This window comes from Prionailurus bengalensis, chromosome E2, assembly GCF_016509475.1.
Source record: "Prionailurus bengalensis isolate Pbe53 chromosome E2, Fcat_Pben_1.1_paternal_pri, whole genome shotgun sequence".
NCBI classification, from domain to species: Eukaryota; Metazoa; Chordata; class Mammalia; order Carnivora; family Felidae; genus Prionailurus; species Prionailurus bengalensis.
The window spans coordinates 48,280,609-48,293,072 of record NC_057352.1 but is presented as its reverse complement, the minus strand read 5'-3'; positions in this window follow the sequence as shown (position 1 = coordinate 48,293,072).

Here is a 12,464-nt window from a genome sequence, read left to right as displayed (position 1 = left end):
GAGCCTCTCTAGGAGCAGCGTTGCTACCAGTGGGTAGCACTCTGGCCCCGCCTCCGCGCTCTGAGTCTTGGTGTCGGAGGCTCCTGCGCCCTACGCTCAGGTCCTGCAGGTCTGAGCAGCAGGGCAGTTGTTCCTCGAGGTGGGCTGGGGAAGAGTCGGGGGCCAGCAGTGACGCCGGGGATCTGTATCTTAGTAAAGCTCCCGGTTCTACCGGATTCAGGAGTTTCCAGACTGGGCCAGTGGATCGATCACACGCCGACAGCCCTTAAGGCAGCCTTTTTGTAACAAATATTTCCTAGTGACTGCTTTATTCTCCTGTCGTGAAACTTACGATCATGACTTAGAAGATCATAGGTAATATAAACCTACATTTTAAAAACTAATATTATGCTTTAATAGAGGAGATAAAATACACCTTTCAATATGCAAATGTATGCTTGTGACTGCTATAGGAGACCTAACGAAGTGGTGGATAATTTGCCTTTTCACATGGAATGTGCCTGAACGCCACAGCCACAATGCTGTCTGTCTTACGCTGGTGTTTCAAAAATCACAAGGTACGATCCAAAATGGTGAACATTTTTTGGTAAAGTTTAAGTGAAACAGTACAATCTTCTTTTGATTTTATAGGTATAGTAATTATATTTCTGGAGAATCAACGTATGCTAATTAAAACTGTGTAGAAATCGTTGTGTTTAGGGGAACCTGGGTGGTTCAGTCGGTTAAGCCTCTGACTTTGGCTCAGGTCAGGATCTTGCCGGTCACTGGCAGTGCCGAGCCTGCTTGGGAACCTCTCTCACACTGTGTCTCTCTCTCTCTCTCTCTCTGCCCCTCCCCCACTTGTGCACGTGCACGCTCGCGCGCGCTCTCTCTCTCAATCTGTCTCTCAAAATAAATGAATTAACTTAAAAAAATTAGTTGTGTCTAGCTGAAAACACTTTCTAGACTCAGGTCATTTATAAAGTTTTTACCTACATGAATGTCCTGAAAGTATGTGAAAACTATTTCAAATAAGTGGAACCCTTCTGTGCATTGCAGGACTCCTGGCTCTCCAGGCTCCCATCAAACAGCACCAAACACTGTAACAAAAATACTCCCATAAAATTCCAAAATGGGAGGTGGGGGGAGGCGGGGAACAGCACTAACAGCCACTGGATTGGACCATCCTTAGGTTCTGATCGCGCAATGCTACAGCACTGGAATGTGACTGGTGGTAGGCCCCACCCACCTCTCCAGCCTCTCACCACGCCTATTCTTCCTCCTCTATCAACTTCAGCCCCACTTTCTGAACATGGCTCCCTAAACCTACAATACCCTTCCTACTCTCCAATCTTGACTATTCCTTGAAGTCTCTGCTCAAATCCCATTTCCCTTGGAAAGCAAGCCTTCCCTGAGCACCTAGAGTAAGGCAGGCCCGCCAGTTATGTGCCATCACAGCACTCTGTATTTCTCCGTACTTGGCACATGTGTGCTTTTTTAATGATACCAGTTTATTTAACTGTCTTCTCTGCTCACTCCAAGAAGCAAGGACTATATCTTGTTCAACACCATTATCCTCAGCTAAAGCACAAGGCCTGGCACAAAGGAAGTATGCAACAAACATTTGTTGTTGACATCGTCCAAAGACTCCAACCCCAACTCCAGAGCAGAACCCTTCTTCATTTCTGTGCCACTAGAGGTGGGATATATATTATGCCTGGAATCATAACATTGACCAGGAGCCCTTCTCAGTTTTGCCTTGACCTTGATCATCACTGTTTTCCTAAAATGAGCACTTTCATGGCTTCTCTTGTTCAGATAGAAAAATGGTCCCAGGATTCAGCACAGTGATAGCTGGAGATTACATTGTTCTTGGCATTACGTGGTTTGTTTGTTTGTTTTGTTTTTGTTGTTGTTTTCCTTTAGCAGACGTTTAGCTAGGACTGAGGGCTTGACTGAAGAAATAAGAAGGAATTAGGAGATCACAGTGTCACAGAAGTCCTGGGCCCAAATGTTAGATCATAAATCAGTCACTCATCTTACAGATAAGAAAATAAGGCCTCCAAAATAACCACGAAGCTCTGACTCCTAAGTGTATGAGGACAGGCACACACCAAGTTACAAAAGGCCTGAAGAAGCAGAAACCACTTGTCTATTGATCTCTATTCTTCCCTTATATAGTAACAGAATCTATAGCAAGCCAAAGACAGTCCAGAAAAAATAACACGTTTTCTGGCTCTCTTTAAATCCAAGCGTGACAACACGACCAACTTCTGATAAATAGACTATAAGCAAAAGTGATGCCATGCCCTTAAATAGAAGGAACATGCATTTCCTGTCCCAGTATCCATCAGCTAGGTGGAACGCTGACAAGGGGGTGAGCATCTTGAACCATGTGAATGAGGATGTGGTTCCTAGGGTTGACATAGCTGCTGGGTGGTATCATAAAGCTGCTGTACCAGCCCTAGACTGCTTAACTTCAGATGATACATAAGTGAGAAATAAGTTTTCATCACGTTTAACCACACTGATTTGGGTTCTTCAAATCAATACCCACAGCCATAGCCTCACCAATACCCCTAGGAATAAGGGATGATGGAAAAATCATACATACTTAAAAACAAACTTAAAAATTTAGGCTGGTTCTCATATTTCGCTGCTCTGGAAGGCTGGGCTTGCAGCCACGTTTCCCTCTGCTCGGCTCTAAGTATCCTCTGCCCCTCCAGTCCCAGGGCCTACCTAAAACCTTTCCTCCCTTGCCCACCAGGAGAAACTGACAAATCTTCTCATGTTAAAAAAATATTTTTTGGTGTTTCTAGTTTTAAGATTACACAGTAAAGGTTCTACCTGCGTTTCCTCTTGAAAATTGTGGGAAAACAACAAAGTCTGGGGTTCATTTCAAGAGTTCAAGAATGTTTCAATATTATAAAAATTATCTTTACTTATTATGAATTAACAAACCACTCAACCTACTATGTGGAGAAATAGGGCAGGGAGAGGTCTTATTCAAAAAAGCAACAAAGAGGGGCACCTGGGTGGCACAGTCGGTTAAGCGTCCGACTTCACCCAGGTCACGATCTCGAGGTCCGTGAGTTCGAGCCCCGCGTCAGGCTCTGGGCTGATGGCTCGGAGCCTGGAGCCTGTTTCCGATTCTGTGTCTCCCTCTCTCTCTCTGCCCCTCCCCCGTTCATGCTCTGTCTCTCCCTGCCCCCCCCCCAAAAAAAAAACAAAAAAAAAAAACACGTTGAGAAAAAAAAGAAAAAAAAAAACAAAAAAGCAACAAAGAAACCAAAAAAAACTTAAGAATAAACTTAATAATAAATGTTTAAGACATAGACGAAGAAAAATTTAAATACTCAGGGACTAAACCAACAAAAACAACAACAATAAAAACGTGTATAAATGAAAAGGCAGAGGTAATTTTTCAAAGAAAGGGCATTCATCTTGACTTGACCTGTAAGTCCAATTTCAAACTATTTTGAAAAAAAAAAAAGAAGAAGAAAGTGGAAGGAATTGTCCTACACAAATAAAATGACAATAGGATTTGTTTGGGATCTTGTGAAGATGATTCTAAGGTTTATCTAGGGCAAAAATGTTACATATTCACAAGATATTACTAAAACAAAAATGCAAAAGGACTGAATGTTAAAGATATACCAGACAAGTGTTAAGCTAAAGTAAAAATACCATTAACTATATTAATATAGTAATGAGTTTAAGACAAAAAATGTTATCAGGCAAGGTTCCATTTAAGGCAATATAGTGAAAGATATAAACTAGTATCCAGAAATTTAGGATAAGATACAATTTATAACATCATTTTATACGTAGCTCACAGGAAAGTATACCCAGGTACCAAACCTGAACAAGAAACTAAAACCAATGAGTTTAGCTGCATTGAATGCTTTGGCCAACACAAGTAGAAACAGTGGAGATTTGAAGATCTTGATACCTGAGGAGGCTGATACCTGAGGAGGCTCATAATATTCAGGAGGCCACATGAAACAAGTAGGAATTAGGGCTTCTCACAAACACATACACCCACTAAAATGCCTGGACCCAGGAAAGGATAAATTAGGGGAAAAAATCTTCCCACTAGCAAAAAGAGATAACAAAGAAGTCCTTTTGTAGGTTTTAGAGTGGTAGTGGGGATGTCCCCTAAGAATTTAGAATTATAGTCTGTATTACTGAATACATAGTTTAATACTACCTACCTGGACCAGTAACTCATAATCTAAGAACTAGAAAACTGCTGAAATAGTCATTATAGATTTTGGAGACAATGGCATTTAAAGGTTATTATAACGGCATCTGCAGATTGAAAAATTAAATAGAGACATGGAAAACAGAGAAATGTCCTAAGTCAGGGGGATCTGGGTTGACTCAGTTGGTTAAGTGTCTGACTCTTGATTTCAGCTCAGGTCACAATCTCACAGTTTGTGAGTTTGAGCCCCACATAGGGCTCTGTGCTGACAGTGCAGAGCCTGCTTGGGATTCTCTCTCTGCCCCTTCCCCAAGTACACACACACACACTCTTTCTCTCTCAAAATAAATAAACTGAAAAAAAAAATACACTGGACAGAGGGGCACCTGGGTGGCTCAGTTGGTTGAGCATCTGACTCTTGATTTTGGTTCAGGTCATAATCCCAGGGTTGTGGGACTGAGCCCTTCATCAGGCTCCATGTTTGGCATGCTTGGCATGCTTGGCTTAAGATTCTCTCTCCCTCTGCCCCTCTTCCCCCACACTCCTGGTCTCCTTCTCTCTCTCTCTCTCAAATAAATTTTTAAAAATACACTAAACAGGGGGCGCCTGAGTGGCTCAGTCGGTTAAGCGTCTGACTTCAGCTCAGGTCATGATCTCACGGTTTGAGTTTGAGCCCCGCATTGGGCTCTGGGCTGACAGCTCAGAGCCTGGAGCCTGCTTCAGATTCTGTGTCTCCCTCTGTCTGCCCCTCCGCTGCTTGCACTCTGTCTCATTGTCTCAAAAAGAAATAAACATTAAAAATTTTTTTAAAAAAATGCACTGAACAGAATTGAGTAGATTAGATGGGGGGGAGGGGGGGAGGAAACACTTTTTAAAAAAACATAGTGAACTTGAAGTCATAGCAGTAAAAACTATCCAAAAAGAAACAGAGAAAGGGGTGCCTGGGTGGCTCAGTCAGTTGAGTATCCAACTTGGGCTCAGGTCATGATCTTATGGTTCATGGGTTCCAGCCCTTCATCAGTCTCTGTGCTGACAGCTCAGAGCCTGGAGCCTGCTTCGGATTCTGTCTCCATCTCTCTTTCTGCCCTTCCCCTGCTCGTGCTCTCTCTCTCTCAAATATAAATAAACATTAAAAAGTTAAAAAAGGGAAAGAAAAAGACACAGAAAAGAAAATAAAAAATAAATGAACACTAACAAAACATATACAACACTTGAATATTGACAACCACAAAATGCTGATGAAAGAATCAAAGAAGATCTACACAAATGGGGATAAATATCAGGTTCATAGATAGGAAGATTTAGCATAAGAAAGATGTGAGCTCTCCCCAAATTGATATACAGGTTTAATGCAACTCTTATCAAAATTCCAGCAGACTTTTTGAAGATATAAACAAGATTATTTTAAAATCCATATGGAAAGGCAAAGGATCTAGAATGAATAAGACAGCTTGAAAAAAGGAGAGTAACATGGGAGGAATTGGTCTATCCAATTTTGTCTTATATAGCTATAACAATCAAGACTGTGTTATTGGCAGAGGAATATACAATAGATAGATCAATGGAAAAGAATGAAGAACCCAGAAATAGACCCATACAGCTATGCTGAACTTATTATTTTTTGCAAAAGTGTATAAGCAATTCAATAGAGGAAAGATAGCTTTTTCAAAAAGCAGTGGTAGAGCAACTGGGCATCCATAGGGAAAAAATGAATCCCAACCTGAGTATCACAACTTATAAGCCCAAAATGGATCACAGACATTAATGTGAAAATGTAAATGTAAAATGTTTATAAACAAATGAAAGAAAATCTTTAGGGCCTGGGGCTAGGCAAAGAGTTCTTAGACCTAACACAAAATTTATTAGCTGTAAGAGGAAAAGTTCTAAATTAGACTTCATCAAAATTTTAAAAAATTTTTCTATGTAAAAGATCCTGTTAGGAGGATGAAAAGCTATTGAGTAGGAGAAAATACGTGCAAACCACATATCCAAGCAGTACTAGCACATACCTGATAATATATTTCCGGAATATATAAAGAACTCTCAAAACTTAACAGTATAAAACAAACAATCCAATTAGAAAATGGGCAAAATATGTGAAAAGACACTTCACTGAAGAAGATACACAGATGACAAATAAACAAAAGATGTTCAACATCATTAGCCATGAGGGAAATGCAAATTAAACCACAACACAATAAACATCTATCAGAATGACTGAAATAAAACAACAGTGACACCACCAAATGCCGCCAAGGATGCAGAGCAACTGAATCACTCATATGTTACTGGTGGAAATGTAAAATAAAATGATGCAGTCACCCTGGAAAACAGTTTTTCAGTTTCTTAATTATTTATTTAGAGAGGGACAGACACAGTGCGAGTGGGGGAGGGGCAGAGAGAGAGAGGAGAGAGAGAATCCCAAGCAGGCTCCGCGCTGTCAGCACCCAGCCTGACACAGGGCTCAAACCCACAAAGCCGTGAGATCATCACCTGAACCAAAAACCAACAGTCAGACAGTTAACTGCCTGAGCCGCCCAGGCACCCGCAGTTTGCCAGTTTCTTAGGAAACTATAAACATGCAGTTATCACATGACCCAGCAACTGTCCTTCTGGGCATTTATTCAAGACAACTGAAAACTTAGGGCACTTGGGTGTTTCAGTCGGTTAAGCGTCTGACTCTTGGTTTTGGCTCAGGTCATAATCTCACAGTTTCCTGGGTTTGAGCCCTGTGTCAAGCTCTGTGCTAGCAGTGCAAAGGCTGCTTGGGAGTCTCTCTCTCTGCCCCTTCTCTGCTCATGCTGTCTCTGTCTCTCTCTCAAAAAAAAAAAAAAAAAGACAACTGAAAACTTTCTTTCACACAAAAAACTGTATACAACTGTCCATCTATAGCAGCTCTATTCATAATAGCCAAAAACTAGAGATGGCTCAGCTGTCCTTCAATAGGTGAGTAGTTCAAGAAACTGTGGAGTATCTATACTATGGAATATATTCAGCAATAAAAAGGAACAGATTATTGATACATGTAGCAAAAATCTCAATGCATCTCCAGAGAATTACTCTGAGCAAAAAAGCCAATCTCAAAATGTTATATACTGTCTGGTAACATTTACATAACATTCTTAAAGTGATTTTTAAAAATGAAATAGAGAATAAGTTAGTGGCTTCCAGGAATAAGGGAGAGGGTTGTAAGTGGCTCTGGAAAGGCAAAATGAGAGATCCCTGTGAATATGGAAGTGTGTAGTATGTTGAGTTTTACCCATGTCAGTATCCTGATTGTTGTGTTACCTTTGGAGGAAACTGGGTAAAAGATACATAGGATCTCTCAGTATTATTTCTTACAACTGCATGTCAGTCTACAATCATCTCAAAATTAAAAATTTAAATAATAAATGAACAGATAATTCGTGAGCTGTGGGACAATTTCAAGCAACCTTAAAAGATTAAGAGAGGAGTAATGGAAGTACATTTTTATAAGGTTTTTATACTGTACATGAAGTGCTATAATATTAAAGGCAGAGTGTGCTAAGTTTAAGATATATAGTCTAAATCCTAGAAGAACCCTAAAACAAAAACTATTATAGCTAAACATCCACAAAAGGAGATAAAATGAAATCATAAAAATTATATTGATCCAAAAAAAGGCAAGAAGGGGTGGTGAGGAAGAACTATAGGACAAATAGAAAACAAATATGAAGATGACAGGCTTAAACCTAATATTAATTAATAAGTATATTAAATACAAGTGATTAAATATTTCAGTTAAAAAACAAGAGATCACACATGATGATGGTGGTGGTGATGATGATAAAAAAGCAGAGACTACATCTCTAGCCAAACCAGGTACTTCTGGTTCCTTAAGGTAGTTTTCCTTGAATTATCTCGTTTGGCTATATTACAAACCACATTGGATAATAGCAAACTGCTAAAACCCCAATGTCCTTTATATTCAGGTTATTTGAAAATGCAATATAGATGGTGAGCAGGAAATGAAAAAGAAACAAATACGTTTGTTATGTGTTATCAAGTGCGCTAACTTCACACTGCCTAGTCAGTAAGTTCAAAACACCAGCCAGCTTTTGAGGCACTGTGACTTAGTAGAAATCATATTGAGGAGTTCTGGCTCCTTACCTGACTAGCAATGAAACACTGGGCAATCACTTCATTTTTCTGAAACTCCATTCATCTGAAAAATGGGGTAATAGCACATAGTTGTTGTAAATACTATATGCTGTTTCACTTAAAGTACATACAATACAGGCATTGCTCAATTCATGTTAACTTCTTTCCTCTTCCACCTTATTTGTGGATCTCAGTAATAGCCAACCAGGGGTGCCTGGGTGGCTCAGTTGGTTGAGCGTCAGTCTTCATCTCGGCTCAAGTCACGATCTCATGGTTTGTGAGATCGACACCCATATCGGGATCTACGCTGACAGTGTGGAGCCTGCTTGAGATTCTCTTTCTCCCTCTCTCTGCCCCTCCCCTGATTGTGCTCTCTCTCTCTCAAAATAAATAAAGTTTAAAAAAATGAGTAATAGCCAAACAAAGATACCAGGTCCCACTTTCTGGACCTGTAAATGTTACTTTACATGGCAGTTTTTGCCATCAAAAAGAATGAAATCTTGCCATTTGCAACAACATGGATGGAGCTAGAGTGTATTATAAACAAAATAAGTAAGACACAAATACCATATGATTTCACTCATGTGGAATTTAAGAAACAAAACAGATGAACATAGGGGAAGGGAAAAAAAAAAAGAGAGAGAGAGAGGGAAGCAAACCGTAAGAGACTCTTAACTATACAGAACAAACTGAGGGTTGCTGGAGGAAAGGTGGGGAGGGGAAGGGCTGAACTGGTGATGGGTATTAAGGGCACTTGTAGTGATAAGCACTGGGTGTTTAAGTGATGAATCACTGAATTCTGCTGAAGCCAACATTACATTATATGTTAACTAACTAGAATTTAAAATGAAAACTTAAACATAAATATTTGAGGGGTGCCTGGGTAGCTCAGTTGGTTAAGGGTCCAACTTCAACACAGGTCATGATCTTGTTGTCTGTGAGTTCGAGCCTGGCATCAGGCTCTCTCCTGACAGCTCAGAGCCGGGAGCCTGGTTCGAATTCTGTGTCTCCCCATCTCTCTGCCCCTCCCCTGCTCATGCTCTGTCTCCCTCTCTCTGTCTCAAAAATAAATAAACATTATGGGGCAGCTGGGTGGCTCATTCAGCTAAGCATCTGACTTTGCCTCAGGTCATGATCTCACGGGTTCGTTGGTTCAAGCCCTGCATCGGGCTCTGTGCTGACAGCTCAGAGCCTGAAGCCTGCTTCAGATTCTATTTCTCCCTTTCTCTCTGCTCCTCCCCCACTCACACTCTTGTGTCTCTCTCTCTCAAAAATAAACATTAAATTAAAAACAATAAACATTAGGGGCGCCTGGGTGGCTCAGTCGGTTAAGCAGCCAACTTCAGCTCAGGTCACGATCTTGTGGTCCGTGAGTTCGAGCCCCGCGTCGGGCTCTGTGCTGACAGCTCAGAGCCTGGAGCCTGTTTCAGATTCTGTGTCTCCCTCTCTCTGACCCTCCCCCGTTCATGCTCTGTCTCTCTCTGTCTCAAAAATAAATAAATGTTAAAAAAAATTTTTTTAAATAAAAACAATAAACATTAAAAATTATTTTAATAAAAAAACATTAGAAACAAAAATACACTTTAAAAATATAAAATACAAGGGTGCCTGGGTGGCTCAGTCAGTTAAGCATCAGACTTCGGCTCAGGTCATAATCTCACAGCTCGTGAGTTCGAGCCCCATGTCAGGCTCTGTGCTGACAGCTCAGAGCCTGGAGCCTGCTTCAGATTCTGTGTCTCCCTCCCTCTCTCTCTGCCCCTCCCCTGCTCATGCTCTATTTCTCTCTCTCTCTCAAAAGCAAATATTAAAAAAAAAATACAAATCTGAGAATTACATTTTTTTTAAAAGGCAGTTTTTACTGGTGTCATTTGGATTACCTGGGTGGGTCCTAAATGCCACAAGAGAAGCCAATGGAGATTAGACACACAGAGGTAAGACAGAAGCAGAGATTGGAGTGATGTGGCTACAAGCTAAGGAATGCTGGCAGCCACCAAAAGCTGGAAGAGACAAGGCACAGACTCGTCCCAGAGTCTCCCCAGGGAGTACAGCCTTTCCAACACCCTGACTCCAACCCAAGAAAACAGATTTCAGACTTCTGGCCTCCAAAACTCACTTTCTTTTGTTTTATGCCACTAAATTTGTGGTATTTTGTCACAGCGATAGGAAACTAGTACACTAACCATAACTAATTCAAAGGCGGTTACTCAGCCGGAGAAGGCTTTCTGATAACGGCACTGGGGTCAGGGACCATGGATGCAAACTACTTGATAATTAAGTACACAAAGTTGAAAATGACTAATCACTAAGGCTTTCACCACATCTCAAACCTGAAAACACCTCAGAGGAGCCAGCTGATTCAGGTACATGACAGAAAATATCCATTTTCCAATGGCGTTTCAGAGGGTTGAGGGACCTAAGAGCCAGGTCCTCTGCCTCCTGGGTATGCCATATTGAGACTATCTGTACTACACGTCTTACTGTTCTAGCTCAATCTATGCTTTCCCTCACTGTGTGAAGTCAGGCACAGGACTCCTGATCTTGTTCCTGATACTCTCTTCCATCTCTAAGGAGTCCATCATTCTCCTCAAATAACCCCTCTTCTGGTACTGACCTTAACTCGATCTCTATAGGGGAATACTGGGATGGCTAGGACACAGGTGCACTCTGAAACCAGACTGACTGCCCGTGTCTGAAGCCCTACTCTGCTACCTCTGTGTCCTTGGGTGGCCTAATCAGTCTTTTCCTCAACTGCAACATGGAGCTAATTACAACACCCACTTGAGAGAATCGTTTAAGTGTGTGCAGTGACTAGGAAAGTGCCTGGCATAGGATGAGTGCCAAGGGTATTACTGCTGTGATATCATTTACTTAAGGGCAGCTGTGGCTCACATGGCAGCATGTGAAACCAAGTCCCAAAGCCTGTTTACTCTCACCAGTTTTATTCTGAGTGACTTTTCAATTATCTGCTCTCAAAATGATCCCCCCCTAGAAATAACTGAAATGCCTAGCAACAGTAGGCAATAATCGTGGTATGTTCAAGTAACAGAATACCATGCAGCATTGAGAATGGATCTATCCTGATGACTCCATTCATGTAAAAAATTGTGATGGTAGAAATCAGAAAAGAGGTTACTATGAGAGAGAAGTAATGACTAGAATGGGGTGCAAGGAGACATCAGGTCCTGGTATGTACTTTCCTGATTATAAGGCTATGCTCTTTATAACATTTTAAGTTGTACAACTATGATTTGTGCATTTTCCTGTATGTATATTATACGTCAATTCTTAAGTTAAGCGATCCCCCAGCCTATTACCCATTGGTCAGTGCAAGGACATGATACAACTGCTCATTAAACTGCTGCCAAATAAGGAAGAGATGGTGAAGCCACCAGGTGCTGAATTTCAGGGAACAGGTAGTCTGGAATATGGCAGGGTGACTGCCACGATGGTTGGCAGCAAAAGGGCACTAGACAAAAGAGGGTGCAGACTACATTCATCATCTAAAGGGCCAGCTCTTTGTTTTCTTAGACACCTCAGCACCCCTTCATATGAGAACCAGAGCTTTTCCTTGGCACACTAACCAGATCAAAGGGCAAGGTGGGCATGCTCTTCTAGACAAATTGGTAAATGCCACACTATTAAAGCTACAATAGCCTGGCATTTACCAGTTTAATCCCTAGAATAGCGTCCATTCCAAATAAAAACTGAGCAAACAAAATGACAGCTTTAAGAGTGGAAGCTTTTGGCTTTATAGTTAAGATTTATCTTGAGAATGGATTCATTGATGCAGACATAATTTTGTAGTAATAGTGAAACTTGTCACAGAGCTTAAATAACTAAAAAAAACTTTAAGTTTTTATTTATTTTGAGAAGCAAAGCAGGGGAGGGACAGAGAGGGAGAGAGAGAATTCCAAGCAGGCTCCATGCTGTCAGCACAGAACCTGACCTGGGACTTGATCTCACGAACTGTGAGATCATGACCTGAGCTGAAATCAAGAGTCAGACACACAACCAACTGAGCCACTCAGGTGCCCCTCAAATAGCTAGAACTTCTATATACTGGTGTCCTGATATAGCCCATGCTCTTGAATTACAATGGGTTTTCCATTCTTGTTACAATCACAGGAACTGCTGGAACACAAAACACTCTCCTTAAGAT